The sequence below is a fragment of the Hordeum vulgare genome, chromosome 7H, assembly GCF_904849725.1.
Source record: "Hordeum vulgare subsp. vulgare chromosome 7H, MorexV3_pseudomolecules_assembly, whole genome shotgun sequence".
Taxonomy (NCBI): domain Eukaryota; kingdom Viridiplantae; phylum Streptophyta; class Magnoliopsida; order Poales; family Poaceae; genus Hordeum; species Hordeum vulgare.
The window spans coordinates 567,896,878-567,912,575 of record NC_058524.1 but is presented as its reverse complement, the minus strand read 5'-3'; the positions used below and the strand labels follow the sequence as shown (position 1 = coordinate 567,912,575).

Genomic DNA, 15,698 nt, shown 5'->3' with positions numbered 1-15,698 from the left:
TGTTGTATTACCGAGTGGGCCCCGAGATACCTCTCCGTCACACGGAGTGACAAATCCCAGTCTTGATCCATACTAACTCAACGGACACCTTCGGAGATACCTGTAGAACACCTTTATATTCACCCAGTTACGTTGTGACGTTTGATGCACACAAGTTATTCCTCTGGTGCCAGTGAATTATATGATCTCATGGTCATAGGAACAAATACTTGACACGTAGAAAACAATAGCAATAAAACGACACGATCAATATGCTACGTTCATAGTTTGGATCTAGTCCATAACCTGATTCTCCTAATGATGTGATACAGTTATCAAGTGACAACACTTGCATATAGTCAGAAAACCTTGACTATCATTGATCAACTGGCTAGCCAACTAGAGGCTTGCTAGGGATATTGTTTTGTCTATGTATCCACACATGTATCTATGTTTTCACTCAATACAATTATAGCATGGGTATTAAACGATTATCTTTAAACAGGAAATATAATAATAACTATTTATCATTGCCTCTAGAGCAAATTTGCAACAATCATTGTGTCGGCCAGGAGAGGACTCACGCCCAGCCGTCTCGCGCCGTCTTGTGGGTCGTGACCGAGGCGAGTCGGTCCCGCACGAATCCGGCGTCGTGTCATGTAGGGACGAGCTGCCTATGTGCGTGGAGACGGAGGATCCATTGCGGGATCTTCACCAACAGCAGGGGATCCACCTCATCCGCTTGCATCGGATTTCTTGGGATCATCGTGGCGAGGTGAATCTCCCTCGTGTCTGGTGCGTGTAGACCCAAGTTTTTTGTGCATGAAATCATGAATTTGGACAACATTTATTCTACTGTTTCCATTAGTATTATCAGTATTATGGCTATTAGATAAATGATAATCAACACATTTACTTTTCCCTTCATCAGAAGGATTCAAGAGCTCCGGGGATAGGATAAGAATTTCCGCCCGGAGACGAGCACCAAAATTGTGATGTAGGATGGCGAAGGGAAACACTATTTCATCAAACACAACATCCCTAGATATGTAAACCCGTCTGGTAGAAATATCTAGACACTTGAAACCTTTGTGAAGATTGCTATAGCCTAGAAAATCACATTTCTTTGAACGAAAGTAGAGTTTGTGACTGTTGTAAGGATGTAGGTTCGGCCAACAAGCACATCCAAAGATCCGAAGTGATGAGTGGTTGGGTTTCTCATGAAATAGTTTTTCAGTGGGGGTTTCAAAATTTATAATCTTGCTTGGTAAGAGATTTATGAGAAATGTGGCTGCACTGAAAGCCTCATCCCAAAATTGGAGAGGCATGCAGGCTTGTGCAAGGAGAGAGAGCCCAACCTCGACAATATGTTGATGTTTATGTTTGGCCGATCCATTTTGTTGATGTGCACGTGAACAAGATACATGGTGTGATATGACAATCCTTGTGAAGAAAGAATTCAACTTTTCATATTCCCCTCCCAATCTGTTTGCAGAGAAAGATATTTCGATCAAATTGTCGTTCAACAAGATTTTGAAAGTCATGAAATTTTTGAAAAACTCTTGAGTTTTGTTTGATTAGGTAGATCCATGTGAACTTGATGAAGTCATCTATGAAGCTCACATAATATTTTTTTTCTACCAACGGATTCAACATCTGGTCCCCACACATCAAAAAAATAAGTTCCAAAGGAAACTTTGATTCACTAATAGATTTTGGAAAAGGCAATTGATGGCTTTTGCCCTTATGACAAGAATCAGAAATAGACTCATTATTCACTAACTTAACACATGGGACTTATTTTGATTAATAATTTTGATAATGATGATGGACGTAGGATTTGCTAGATGTCGGTGCCACCTATCCGAGGACGGTGTGACACTGAGCATCTCCTCCCATGTGTTTTATAGGGTATAGGCCTCTCCTACCCCTGCCTTGCAGAAGGGTTTTCCTCGTTCCCCAATCCTTTAAAAGAAAAGAATAAGGGTGAATTTAAACAAAGGTGTTCTTGTCAATAGCAAGTTAACTTACTGAAATGAAGCTCTTATCAGCCTCCGGTATATGAAGACCATTGTTCCGAAGGAGATCACGTTCAAGGGTATAAATATGAGATTGACCAATATATGCTATAGCCATACCTGATCCACTTGCGATGTGAATTTCTTCATCGCCAGTGTACCGATCTCAGACTATGAGCTTCTGTAGGTCCCCCGTGATGTGGTTCCTCGCACCACTATCCAGGTACTAGTTGGTGTCAACTCCGTATTGGGGAGCCACCATGTTTGCTGAGCGTTGCTCCTCTCCTCCCTAGTAGGAAGAGTCATAGCGTTTCCAGCACTTCCATGCCGGATGTCCAAGCTTGCCGCAGATCTCACATGAGTTGGCAGAGGGATTGTTGGTGTAGTTCCCTCCTCCGCCACCGCCATTGTTCCCCCGTTCCCGCAATTAGGCGGGTTGGGAGACTTGGGGAAGTTTCCTTGAGCACGATTACCACCACCAAGTGGTTTGATAGGGAAGTTACGACTGCAGTCACCATCGCCTCTGCTGTTCTTGTTGATGGGGCCGCGAGTCGCGGCATTGGCAGATGACTCAGACGATCCGCCTCGTAGACACATACGAGTCTCAAAGCTTAGCAGCTATGAGTACAACTTCAGAACCGTGACAGGCTCGACCCTGGAGCACATGGCCGAGACCAATCAGTCTAACTCCTCATCGAGTCCGGCAAGGATGTGGGAGACAATGTCCTCCTCATCAACCTTCTTTCCCGAAGCCATTAATTCATCACACAAAGTTCTAATCTTACCAACATACTCGGTGATGCTATTGATGCCTTCCTAAAGATTTTCCAATGCGATTCGGACGTTGATGGTCCTTGCACGCGTGTGTGAGGCCATCATCCCTTGAATGGTGTTCCACAACTTTGCTGCGGTGTGGCAAGTCGCCACTTGGACCGCCATCTCGCGCGGTAACGAGGTCAGCAGGTAGGAGAATACATGTTGATCCCGTGCATACCACACGACAAACTCCGGGTTCAAAGCTTTGGACTTGGTATTGTCGTCATCGGTGGTGACCTCAATGGTCATGGGTGGCACCGCCTGCTTGACATCGAGGAACTCCGCCATCCGAGTCCCCTGATCACCGACAGCATGGTCGCACGCCATAGTGCCTCGTTCCCTCTCCTAAGCTTCTCTGTTTTGGCGTGCACAAATGAAGAGGAGGGGAAGAAAGTGGAAGAGCTTGCCATGGATGATCTCGAGGCCGGCTGTGATTACCATGAAAGTATTGGTGGAAGCATATGCTTCGTTAGCAGGGACGTGTGCATGTTTATATAGGTCAACAATGTATAATATATGGCAGGTTGTTATAAGTCTTCACACCTACTCCAAGCTATACAAGAGATAAGATCATATCTATGCCAACCACCTGCCGAGGTTAGACACAACACACGCACACATACACCTATCGTGACAATTGTCATGTTATAAGACAAGCCTATAGTTTAACATAAAGGGCCCTTGAGTTTTCAAAATAATTCCCAGCATAGAATTGCAAGTGTGACTCACCATGTATGGTTAACACTTTTACTTTGGGACATGGCTACCGAGCGCAGCAGCGCCCGCTCACGGTAAGGGGCGCACGTGAGGACAATAAAAAATAAAACCCACGTGCATTTATTAGCATTTCCAAAAATTCAAAAAGTTATAACTTTTGAACCAAGCATCAGAATGACGGTCTGTTTTCACGGCTCTATTTCTTACAGCGGTCTATTCAAAACTAGATCCCATATGGATAGGTTTTGACGAACTTTTTTTGAGCAACTCTGTGTGCTAGATGAGGAAACTTTGGTGTTATAGGCAAGCAACTCCTTTCCCCCTTAGTATGACTATCTATGAGCCAAGAATTCTTCTAAGTTTGTTACCACGACAAATAATTGACTAGATTCATCTCTAAAAGCTTTACATAATTAAACAATGATGATCAGTTGCCTATGATTGATGCTCAGTTGCCTACAAATACTATGAAATTGCTCAATTGTGATGCTCAGTTGCCTACAAAATACTATGAAATTGCTCAATTTTGATGCTTACTTGCCTATTACTGATGGTCAATTGCCTATGGTTGATGTTCAGTTGCCTGCCATTAATGCTCGGTTGTCTGCTATATGTGAATAGTTGCCATAATTGAACTCAAGTATCACAAAAAAGTTAGCAACTTTTAGTGTGTTTTTATGCAACTCCAGTGGATTCAACAAGTAACTCATGTGTATACACACGATACAATTCATCTAGCATCAAAAGTTTCTTTTGTTTAGCATTAAAGTTGCCTCATCTAGCATCAAAGTTGCTTTTGAAAAGAATTCAAAACATATTCATATGGGATCTTGTTTTGAAGAGTTCGTCACAAGGAACCCAACAGTGAAAACATATCGTAATCCCGACACACAGATTGACAGTCATAGCTTTTTGGATTTTTTCATACATGAACTAATGGACATCCAATGCATGTGGAGCCGAGCATGCACATATGACGCTTAATTTAACTATTTCAGTTTGGAAATAGCTGACCACATTTGTCATGTGGTTGCTAAAGGGTGAAGTTATTTAACCTTCTAGTTATGATAGATAATTTTGAAAGAATTTTCGTTGATAGACGATCATACTACGCACACTAATAAGAAGTTGCTTTTCTTTAGCACTAAAGTTGCCTAAATATCATCCACAGTTGCTCAAAAAAAGTTTGTCAAAATCTATCCATATGGGATCTAGTTTTGAAGAGTTCGTCGTAAGAAACACAGCCGTGAAAACGGATCGTTGTCCTGACGCTTGGATCAAAAGTTATAGTATTTTGAAAAATAAAACAAAACGGAATAAAGTGGAATGATTTGTTGTACACTTTTGCATGAGGGTACGCTCATTCCAGCCAAATAATGCAGCTGCACTTTTTAGCATTTTCCCCTATCTATATGTTTCTGAATACTGCAAACAAGATGCTCCTAGAGTTATAAATGAATTTATAGGCTACATAGCCCCTGAACAATATTTGACACTAGTTATTGTATCTACAGTATGTGATGAGAGTTTCTTTCCATCCCTTGCCAATGAGCTGTCAGTAATCATTCATTGCTTCAATGAAAGGGCTGAAAGGTTACTTAAATTGCACATAGCATCCACAAGATTGAGGAAGTACTTCATGTGGTTCACAAACAGACCTCAGAAGGGCGACGAGGAACTAATACGGCAAGGCAAAGACCTGGTTATCTATGCTATTGTAAATGCTGTAGCCATGAGGAAAATCACAAAGAAGTACGACAAGGCATGGCTTCTGACTCAATAATCTTGTTTTCCTTTTTCCATAAATGTTTTCTAAAGCATCAACTCATGTTTTGTTGTCGAAGAAAAATTTACAGATTGATGCTAACTCGTTACTAGGTTGTGAACACCCCATATGTCCCCACTTGCCAAGAAAGGCCCGAGGCACCCACACCCAGTGCCTCGACCCTCGTCATGGCTCGAGAATCTTTCGGTGACTGTGGCACATTTTGTACTATTCGACATTGTTCATCGTGTTTGGCTCGGGGACTGATCTAATCCTCCTTATGCCCATGTGTGTCTTTATTAAGAAATACACCATCAATTATTATAGTGTTGTCAGTATTGCTGGTGGCAAATGGTGATTATTGTACCACTATTACCACTTGCTCCCTACTTTGATGATTAACGATCAACAACCATATACATAATGATAAATCTATTTTTGACGGCATAATGGTGACATCTAGATCAACAAACGTGTAGAAATGCTGATCACAACAAGGGCGGTCCTTCAGAACTGAAGCTCGGAGACTGCACATTGAGATACTTGAGTCCCCGTGGCTACACGAGCTTATGGCTTTCCATATCAACTTGATGTGGAACAAGAACAACACCATTTCAACAGAGGTCTTAGGGGACCTCTCCCTCACATTCGACGATGAGGATAGGCCGACGATCTCTTGTAGCCTCTTGGATTCCTGGCAGGTCGACATCGACTTAACATGTTCGATCTGCTTGGTGAGTTATGGAAGTAAATATTCTCACTTGAACCATACACTTGGCGGATGATATGTGACCCACGTGTCAACTACTAACACAAAGGGCATTACTGTATATGAGAGCGTGTTAGCTAATATATATTTCCGGGCGTTTTATTGATGAAAGTGGATGTTATAATTTAATAAAATGTTTCGTTTTGCAGGACACAGTGTTCGATGCAGTCTCTCTTTCATGTGGCCACATCTTCTGCTACTTGTGTTGCAGTGTTGCAGCCTCTGTGACGGTTGTTGATGGACTCGAGTCTGCAGACCGTAGATCAAAATGCCCCATTTGTCGCCGGGTAAATCTATCAACTTTTTCCTCACTATTTTCTACCAAGGTCACATGATCTGAATGTATATCTTCGGCTTTATTTTAGGCCGGTGTCTTTCCTAACTTTGTTCGATTGAATCAGCTCAACATTTTGCTTAAAAACAGGTAATAATTAATAAGTGAATTTGAGAAAGAAGTGAGATAATAGTTCTCTCTCTCTCCCATACAAACGCGTGCATTTTTTTTGCATTGAAACCCTTTATCTGCTTATTAAATTAACATTGCTGATCATTGAAATGCTTGTGCCTTCCTACAGTTGCCCGGAGTACTGGGAGATGCGGATGCAAACAGAGCGTGTTGAGCGTGTTCGCTTGGCCAAGGAGCATTGGGAAAGACAGTGCAGAGCGTTCACGAGCATATGATTGTACGAGACAACTCGGTTGTCCTCGCTTCTATCTGTTATTTTTATCCATTAGATCGCCTTCTTTTGTCACAATACCATATAATAAACTTTATTCTGGATGCCCTTCAGCCCCGTGTTAAATTTAGTACCAGGGTATAGTAATGTTTTGTTTGGCATCAAGTGGATTGTAAATAAAGATATTGTTATACAAAACTACTTTTGGATAATCGAGTGCTTGGTAAAGGATATGGGAAGGGAGATGGCAACCGGCATACCTCTCTTTAGATATCACTACAAAGGGGCCGCGCACACTGGCCAACATGTGTCCATTTTTAGCAAGTGTTCAAAGGTGCATACCCAACCAAGTGTAGTACTATACTACTATATCATTAACCATAATTTCTAGTGTCAAATTATATTATATCCGTTTGTCTATTAGCCCTTCTATTTTTGAAATTTGTCTATTAGAAAAGTTATAGCTGGATTCTAAAGTATAATGTGTTATGAGATACTATATAAATCTGATTCAGCTAAGAACCTGAAATATTTGGTGTCAAGGATATTTTCTAATATCTTCAAGTCGTCGGAGATTTTTAGTTTGTTCCATGAGGAAAATAAAATATGACTATGGTCGGATACTGTGATGTTAAAAATATATCCATAATCTCATATCACATTCTGGTTGTGTCTTCATGAATGGAGGTAAAACCTTCTCTTGAAAGTTGATAAGATAGACGTTAGTGGCTGCATCCACTAATTATTATTAAATTGTTGATTTGTATGAAGCATCGTATGAATGTGTATGACTTCGTGGATGATACGAACTTTGTTGAAAGTTCAAGTGGGATTGACCGGCAGAAATCACGCACCATTATCTGTGAAGATATTGTTGTTCGTCTACACAGATGCAAACAAGTCGTTAATAAAAATATTATAAAGCATATCGCTCCGAAAGTATTTTCTTCCCATAACTTCAGAGATATGGGGAGATAAAAGTTCAAATGAAGACATATAGTGTTGTTGGTAATTTGTTCACAATGTCCTTACCAGCTTATTCATTATGGAAATATGTTAATGGAATCGGTAGAACACGACTTTGTGATTTGCATAATTAAGGGGGTGGGGGTGGGGGTGGGGGTGGGGTGTACTTCTATGAGATCTTCGCGTTGATATTGCACGCTTTTATTTTATGATCTTTGCATTGATTTTTCATAGAGTGTTTTTTATGAGACAGTAGGAGTAAAAATATTGTGAGTGTTATTTTCCCACACAGTTCTTTAAGGAATCTAATATCATATTATGTATGTCTCCTTATATTTCCCGGTGTGATCTTTGGAGGAGACTTTAAACTGGAAGAACTATGCACCAGTGAAGAAATGACTAGCCAAAACTCTTGTTCATGCCGCGTCATTTCAGTTCACCACCAGCACTAATATTTTCAAATAGTGTCGTCGTTGGCTAAATTCAAACGCCATAGCTACTTACTTAGTGCTGGCATTACGCATTAGGCCCACTCCACAACTAGTCCATTTTAACAGCCCACCCTAGTAAATAAAACATATCCATCCATTTTCACACTCACTCTCGACCCCCAACACCACCCAGTGATGGGGATATGTACCTAGGATAGGGTCTTAGGCCTGACCTACATGCCCTGCCTAAGGACACTACATTGAAGGACTGAAAGGTTACAAGGAAGACTCCGACTGGAATCACCATGGCGCATGAGTCACTCGACACTACATCCATTCAGAGGTTTCTCCTTCCATTCGACAATTGCCTTTCACTCGGAAGAACCAGAAGCCAGTCAGCCGCAGAAGATTAGAAGCCGCTCGAGGCAGGCCAATGGGCAGGCATTCGACTGGTCGCCATAAGTAGCATTTATTACATTCGTTATCAGTAATTTTCACCTTTATTACCATGATCGAACCCTTGGTTGCCGGGGATTGGTGAGGGGCAGCACACTCTATATAAGCCACCCCTCCCCTCTGGCACAAGGGTTCGCACCCCCGTAACTCACACTTTCCACACGGCAGAAGCTCTTGAGCACTGAGACGTAGGGCTGTTACCTCCACGAGAGGGGCCTGAACTCATATATTCATGTGTACAAACTCGAGTAGGTAGAACTCTGACCTCTCCTTACGTACCCCTAACCTCTACTGTCAGACTCGTTCCCACAACAGTTTGCGCCCACCATGGGGCAGGCGTCTAAGCGACTTCCAGCAAGTTTGCATTCTTCTTCTTCGTGATGTCTTTTGTCGGCGATTTGTTCATGGGCCACAAGATCTGTCTCGGCGCGCTCACCTCTGTTGCCAATGACTCGGCATGGCTTCAGGAAGCGCCTCTAGACGTTGAGGCGCTCCCGATCCGCGGGGTGACACACTTCCATGCAAGCTCCTGTGGCGTTCTTCTTCGGCCACCATCGACTTCTTTGTCATTTTCCATCCCCGCTGTTCGTCGCTGATGTCTACGCACGCTTCTATTCTTGTAGACTATGTTGGGCCTCCAAGCGCAGAGGTTTGTAGGACAACAACAATTTCCCTCAAGTGGATGACCTAAGGTTTATCGAACTCAGGGAAGTAGAGGTTGAAGATGGTCTCTCTCAAGCAACCCTGCAATTAAGAAACAAGAAGTCTCTTGTGTCCCCAACACACCTAATACAATGGTAAATTGTATAGGTGCACTAGTTCAGCGGAGAGATGGTAAAATATGGGTGATAGGTGTGGCAAAGCAAGATAGTATAAATCTGTAATAAAAAATTACAGCAAGGTAGCAAGTGACAAAAGTGAGCACAAACGGTGTAACAATGGTGAGAAACAAGGCGTAGGCTTCATACTTTCACTAGTGGCAACTCCCAACAATATTAACATAGTCTAATCACATGATATTTCCATTAAAACATGCAATGGAGACGTACTCGGAGGTCATTCCATTGTGATCAAGGGAGGACGAGAATTATGTAGCGCTACAAAAGCACACCTCCGAGCCGGGGAGGTCGCTAAGTTGGCTGTGGTGGTGGTCTTCCCGACGTGTAGGGGGAGCAGATGGGTAGCAAAGGTGGGGGAGAGGGAGGGTACAGACCAGCGACGAGGGGAGAGGGAGGTGGGTGGCGGATTTGGATTGGGGAGCCGTGATGGGAGGCGGCGGTGAGGGGAGAGGGAGGTGGGTAGCGGATCTGGATCGGGGAGAGGGCTAGGGTTCGTGTGCGCAAGAGAGAGGGATGAATGGATGGGTATGGAGAGATGGATGGATGGATGGACGCCATGTCATCGATCCATGCCACAACCAATTCCACCAATCAGAATAGAGCATATGCAATTGTATTTTGCTTCTACTTTTTCACATGATAAAATACAAATATGATCTCTTGGAGTAGACAAGCTTGCATCTTGAAATTACAAACAATGTTGCCAAAGGGACTTTTCATTTTTTTGCAAAAAAATCCATATTCCATTTTTCGAGTGTTCAAAGTGAGTTTTTTTGTGAAGGACCTACCAAATATTTGTTGCAAAATTGGACCAAATCATTTTTCTAAAACTTTAAGTCTTATTAAATGTACAATTGACCAAATGGTTTGGTGTCAAAAGCTTTTGATCCACCTCTCGTGAAAAAGACAAATTTCCTTTGATTCAGATGGAAGGAGGTCAAATTTGAACTAAAACTTCTTGATAGATTGCTCTTTAATTTTCCAAAAAACATTTCTAGGTACATAATGATCTATTTAATCATAGAAACACCAAAAGTTTTGCAACATTCAACCACTAGCTAGGGACAGTCATGCCCGCCATTTTGACCACATTTTGAAGTGGGCATGAAAATTTCAAAAAAAATCAAAAAATGGGAAAACCTTCGCATTGTGTCATTATATGTGACAAAGATACCAGGTAAAATAATAACCTTGTAATATGACAATTATTTTAAAAAAGTGTTCTTAGAAATGAGCTATCATGTGTGAAGATTCATGGCTTTCAAGCCAAAAATGATCAATCTTATGGCCACATTCATGGCATAGTTTGTTAAAATGGTCTCATATTGTGTAAAAGGGTGCGTATTGGAATGGCAAACAATGTTTCCTAAGGAAGTTTTCATTTTCTTTGGACGGAAAATTCATTTTCCATTTTTCGAGTACCCAAAATGAGTTTTTTTTGTGAAGGACCTACCATATATTTGTTGCAAAATTGGACCAAATCATTTTTCTAACATACTAGGACATATTTAATATACCATTCACCAAATGGTTGGGTGTCAAAAGCTTTGATCCACCTCTCGTGAAAAAACAAATTTTCGTTGAATCAGTTGGAAGTGGGTCAAATTTGAACTCCAGTTGCCTCATAGTTTGCTCTTTATTTTTCCCAAAAATCTTTTTGAGGTACACAAGTATCTATTTAATCATAGAAGCACCAAAAAAATTCCAATATTCAACCACTAGGTAGGAACGGTCATACCCGCCATTTTGACCGCTTTTTGAAATGGCCATAAAAAAATAAAAAATAAAATCAAAAAATTGGAAATCCTTCCCGTTGTTTTATTATATGTGACCAAGTTACGAGTAAAAATAACAAACTTGTAATACGGTAATTATTTTTAAAAAGTGTTCTCAGAAATGACCTATCATGTGTGAAGATTCATGGCTTTCAAGCCAAATAATCAATCTTATGGCCACATTCATGGCATAATTTGTTCAAAAGATCTAATATTGTGCACAAGGGTGCATATTGGAATGGCAAACAATGTCGATTAAGGAAGTTTTCATTTACCTTGTATGTAAAAATCATTTTCCATTTTTCAAGTGCCCAAAATGATATTTTGTGAAGGACCTGCCATATATTTATTCCAAAATTGGATCAAATCATTTTTCTAAAACAATAGGCCATATTTAATGTACAATTGACAAAATGGTTGGGTGTTAAAAGCTTTTATCCACCTCTCGTTAAAAAGACAGATTTATGTTAATTCAGTTGGAAGCGGGTTAAATTTGAATTGCAGTTGCATTATAGTTTACTCTTTATTTTTCCCAAAAATCATTTATAGATACATAAGTATCTATTTAATCAGAAATGCATGGTGTGGTGGCTTGACGTCGAGGTTTGGATGGTGGTCAAGGGCCCCAACTCAAGAGCGCGTGATCTTGCATGCCAGCTGCATGGTCACCGCCTGACCGTTGCGTTGCCACGTGTTCTGGGTGTAATAGGCATGTCTGGTGGGTTGGACAATCCCTCAGTAGGTGTTAGGAAGAAGAATACAATAGAAGAATCTCACGAGGAGAGTGAACTAAGCTCAAACATTAATTAGCAGCCAAGTGTTTGATTAGCGGTGCGGGTAATGCACATAGACAATGGGCCTAAATTTTGGGTGAGGATGATCATATACTAAGGAGACTCTCTTGGAATTTTTTAGCTCAAATGGATGAACCTAGGTGGCACTTGCTTTGCAAAGTAACACAATGTGCAGAAATATGGATGTTGAAGCTGGGATCAAATGATTGAATGGGTTGAGCTGAAATTTGGTGTATGATGTTAATTTGGGCATATGAAGGCACTATAAAAAAATTATACCATTTCGACATGCCAAAGTGACTCTTCCTCCACAATGTGCCAATCTGGACAAAAAATGGTAACTGAAACTGGGCTCACATAGATGATTGGATTGAGCTGAAATTTGAAGGAGGGTGATAATTTGGGCACATTAAAGCACTGTAAAAATTTCATAAAATTTGGATAAACAAAAATTGTACTTCCTTCACAATGCGCTCTATTGAACAAAATATTGGGAAAAATATTGAGGGAAACTGGCTGAATTAAATGATCTAAAATTTGGTGGAGTGAGGTTATATGGTCAGTTTCATGATGTGGTAAATTTTCATCAGCTATAAAGCAATATAAAATGTAGTTGCTTCACAAAATGAAAATACTACCAGAAACAAAGATTGGATGAAGAGCTCACATGGATTGTTAGATGGGGCTAAAATTTTGTGGAGAGCTATGTTTTGGGCACATAGAAGATGTGGAAAAAATTCAACTCATTAGGATATTCCTATCTAGTACTTCGTTCACAAAGTTGTTAGCTGAACACAAACATTGGAAATTTGCTGAGAAAGATTTACTAGGCAAATGGTTATGAAAGTTTTCATGAGGCAATGATTTGGATAGGAAAGATTGCCCAAAAAATTTGAGGGTAATCAATAAAATAGAAATAACACTTCCTTCACAAAGTGCTCTTTTGAAGAGAATAGGAAAATGAATATTGCTGAATTATTTTTGAACTATGGAAAGAAAGGTTTTCACATATTTGAGCAATATATGATCCAAAGTATTTATGAGAATTTTTCTAGAATTTTTGGAATGACAGAATAGTAGGTTGCTTCACAACTAGGATGAGGTGGGATAGAATGATAATATCTATGGAGTACAAATATGATAATGGAGTACGAGTGTGGATCTTTCAAAAGGAATAGTAGTGTTGCCCCTTTATCTCTTTTTTTATTTTTTATTTTTTTTGTATTTTGGGGGCCTCTTTGGCTCTTTCTATTTATCTCTCATTTGTCCTCTTTGGGATCTTTTAATTTGTCCTGTTTTGGGATATTTGGTTTTGTCCTCTTTGGGATCTTTTCCTCAATTAAGGGCAACACTCTATATTTTACAAGAATATAGAAGATCTTCACACTTTATAAGAAGTACTCAACATAAAGAAAGATGACGACTATCACGATGTATGCAAATGTATGCCTCTACCAGTGTAGCAGGATATTCAATGAAACTAGCGCGTCATGTAGCAATAATAAGGGCAAGGCCCAACTAGCACGCGACTCCTCGATCAAGCAAAATCATGTATGACATGAAGATCAAGTCATGAGATGGTGGATGTTGCATGGCAATGTATCTCGGAAAGGCTATGGAAATGCCTTGATAGGTAGGTATGGTGGCTGTTTTGAGGAAGGATATAATGAGGCTTATGATGACAGAGGGTATCAAGCCAAGGGTTTGGATGCACCGGTGAAGTTTGCACCAACTCTCAAGATGAGAAAGGGCAATGCATGGTACCGAAGAGGCTAGCAAAATATGGATGGTGGAAATGCCAACAATCGAATATTCTCATTAGTCCGAAGAACTCATGCACTTATTATCGGTAACTCTCTATCTATTCAATAGATCCACAAAGAGACAAGTACCCCCGAGGAGGAGTGTATGGGGGATTGGTTATCCTTGCGCATCCTCGACCCATGGTACATGAGGGTACTCTATCTATTCCAACCCCTCGAGAGGGTAGCGATCCATAGTAGCTAGATTTCTCAACTATTTTTTGTAGTTTTCAAAAAAAACACGGATTGCCCAAAATATGACACCTATCAATAATAGGTTAAAGCTCTTGGCACCACAAGTCCAAACATTACTCAAATAAATACCTCAAAACTATTGCAAGTTACTACTACACTTGTAATAGCAACCTCAATTACCTACTCATGCAAGACACACAACCCCGTGCAACAAGCCAACTCTCTAAACAAGATAAGCATGATAACTCAAGAGAGTTCCAAAAGAAACCTAAATAAAAGCTCTTAAAAAGATAAGCATGAAAACTAAGAGCTAAGCATGACATCAACTATGAAAAGATAAAGAACACACAAGAAGATAAGCATGAAAACCTATGTTGTGTTCTAGGGGGAGTGGACCGTGTTTCTCTCCCAAACAATGAAGGCTAGGGTCCAACTTGTTATGAACAGCAAGAAAAACTAAAGCAAACTAAAAAGTAAAGAGCGAGACGCTCCAAGTTTAGCACATAATACATGAAGAGATAAAAATATAGCATGGAGAAGGACGGACTGATGATTGTTGATGGAGAAGGGGATGCACGGGGGCATCCTCAAGCTTAAACACTTGAGTCTCCTTGGATATTTCTTGGGGGTTCATGGGGGCATCCTCAATCTTGAGCATTTGACACTCCTGGATCTTCTTTCATCATCTTCCATTGCATACTTGAAAACTCCCTTCATATGAAACTCATCATAAGCTGGTTAGAGTAGTTAGTACCCATAATAAAATATTTGTTCTCCACTGGAAATAAATATTTTCATGAGGAGCTATAGTTTCTGAAGATTGCCAAAAAGTTTTTGCAAAGAAAAGGAAAGGTTAAGATTTGCAAAATGATAAAACGCAAAACGTGGCAGAATCTGTGAAAAAACAGACCAACAGGCTGTAAATAACTTTTTTCAGGGCACTAGTGCAACTCAAATAAAAAAACTCAGAACAGACGCCAGAAGGCAAATTGTATAGAGCATACTGTCAAAACAGTTCAGATCAAAAAGATGATGTGGTGATTTTTGGTGAATTCTTCCGTCAAGCACACAGAATCTATTTCTGGACAGCATGTCACAACTTTTGAACAGTAGTAACAACTCAAAGTAAAGATAACAAGGGTTGTCTCCCTAGAGCTCTTTCTTTATAGTCAGAAAGATAGGTTTAAGATTTTAATGATGCTCTCGTAGGAATAAGAGTTTTAGAACAAAAGAGAGCATCAAGAAGCAAATACCAAACACATTTAAGTCTAACATGCTTCCTATGCATATGAATATTGCAATAGCACAAAGCAATAAGCATAGGAAGGCAAAACAAGTGCAACTTCAAAACCTTCAACATAAAGAGAGGGAACTTGATATTATTGAAATATCTATAAGCATATGTTCCCTTCTCATAATAATTTTCAGTGGGATCATGAATAAACTCAACAATATAAGTATCACATAAAGCATTGTTACCATGATCCACATGCAAAATGGCACTCTTAGTCTCCACATAAGCATAATATTTCTCATTGGTAATAGTGGGAGTGGGACTATCATAAACAAGTTGAACACTATAGATTAATTGTGTATTGGGGAGACGGTGTTCAGAAAGGGAGTAATTGCCTCCAAGATTATGACCATTTTCATATGGATAATTTCTCCTTATGTCATAGGTATCTTTACAATCACTATA

At 40.2% G+C, this 15,698-nt stretch overlaps 1 pseudogene; it reads left to right on the top strand.

Moving 5' to 3' along the window:
* Positions 1 to 4,878: 4,878 nt before the first annotated feature.
* LOC123409322 lies at positions 4,879 to 6,745 on the top strand (annotated as a pseudogene).
* Positions 6,746 to 15,698: the final 8,953 nt, after the last annotated feature.